The sequence below is a fragment of the Ciona intestinalis genome, chromosome 8, assembly GCF_000224145.3.
Source record: "Ciona intestinalis chromosome 8, KH, whole genome shotgun sequence".
Classification (NCBI taxonomy): Eukaryota; Metazoa; Chordata; class Ascidiacea; order Phlebobranchia; family Cionidae; genus Ciona; species Ciona intestinalis.
Genome location: NC_020173.2, coordinates 3,260,993 through 3,262,576, shown reverse-complemented (window position 1 = coordinate 3,262,576; position 1,584 = coordinate 3,260,993). Strand labels below are relative to the sequence as shown.

At 35.9% G+C, this 1,584-nt stretch overlaps 1 protein-coding gene and 1 long non-coding RNA gene across 3 annotated transcripts in view; one reads left to right on the top strand and one right to left on the bottom strand.

Annotated features, from left to right (window-relative positions):
* The window catches only part of LOC113474420, a 10,833-nt gene that overhangs the window by 4,946 nt on the left and 4,303 nt on the right, over positions 1-1,584 (top strand). The gene's annotated exons all lie outside the window — the stretch shown is intronic.
* LOC113474422 lies at positions 85-1,250 on the bottom strand. 2 transcript variants are annotated; one of them, XR_003396081.1, is made up of 4 exons: positions 1,236-1,250; positions 858-921; positions 572-745; positions 85-99 (listed from the first exon to the last, which is right to left on the bottom strand). It is a non-coding gene; the product is annotated as an uncharacterized LOC113474422 (long non-coding RNA). The 2 variants fall into 2 exon arrangements; XR_003396082.1 differs by lacking the exon at positions 858-921.

The window sequence follows — 1,584 nt, the reverse complement described above, 5'->3', positions numbered from 1 at the left end:
ATTTGAACTACGTCTGGATATTGCTATCTAATGGTAGTCCCCATGTTTAACGTCAACAGGGTCCATATTTAGACTTATCTTTGGTTTTTCATCTTCTGCCTGTAAAGAAAATAAGGTTATAGTAGGGTGGGAGAAAATGGGACACCTTTAACACATATAGGCTATTGTCCAAATATCCTGATCGTGTTTTAAACAATGAACAACGGTCTATGTGAGTCGGGGAGATACGTTTTTTTAATTATTTGAAATCTATGTTTACCACCAAATGTAAATAGAAAGATAAGGTGTCTCAGCATCTTTGCATTATTGGGTAGGCCTATAGCCCATATATATAACTTCATATTTCATGAATAAAGAATACAGTGTTACTAAATAACGTTTAAATATTTAACTCAAAGGGTAACGCATCCGTAGTCAACCATTTTTGTACGATTAAGATTTAGCATTATAAGCCTATACACTTATTTCTAGCTTATGCCTATTCGTCATATTTTATGTCATTTTCCCTACAATCTGCCTTGAACTAATTCAATCGTATAAATTGAGGTTTACAATAAAAATATCGACTTACCGTTCCACGTTGTACCAGCAGTAGCACCAGCAACGTAACCAACAGGTTAAGCTTCCACATAATCCAACCATATGCAGTCAACATGTGCAACTGAACGACACGTTGTTTAAATCGTCGTATTTTCAACGTGAAATATCGCCCGAGGGTTATTAGTTTAGAAAGTCCTCAAACCGCCTATTAAATAATAACGACGGTTATTCAAAAGCGAATAAGCTGCTAGGTGGCCATACAACAATGGGTGTTAGGGTTGATACAATTATAAGCGAACCAATTAGAAGACACTCACCAATTTTGAAGCTCGTTTTGTAAAGCAAGAAATGCGTTGAATAAGAGAGCCAACAATATCCTTACTTTAATTTTGTTGATATAAAATACTATTTAGTAAATAAACTTTAAATAATAGGGGACTCTGTAGCATTGCGCTATTGTTGTACCCGGCTACTAAATTATGTATAGGTCTACTCTACACAGCTAAAGTGTTACGTACCTTGCCTGAAGTCTTCCAATCTAATACCATAAATACTCTAATACGTATTAGACTAGAGTATCTATGATAATACTAATATAACACTTAATAGCAATAGACAAATTTATGGCATTCTGCTAAATAATGTAGACAGAAGACTAAAAATACTCTTAAACGTAGAAGTTACACAACACTTACCTTTTTGCGGTAAAACTTGTCTTTCTTTATTTACCTATACTAGCCTACTCTTTGATTACAAAGGTCATAAACTGAACCAGCTAGCTGTTTTGGTCCTTATTTCTACTCGTTCCTTATACGTTTATGCTAACATGGGCACGCTAATGCTAAACTACGCACTGCAATATAGGTAAATCAACACACTGCAATAGGTTCAGCAACTTGACTGTGGGCATGGGAGTGGCAACCATGGATAAGTAACTCAAGTCCCACCCACGAGGATATGAATTACCGAATCTGCCTGCTTATCCACACACTGCGACAGCTTCGGAAATTGGCTATTAACGTGCGTGAAATCTAACAGTTAAAG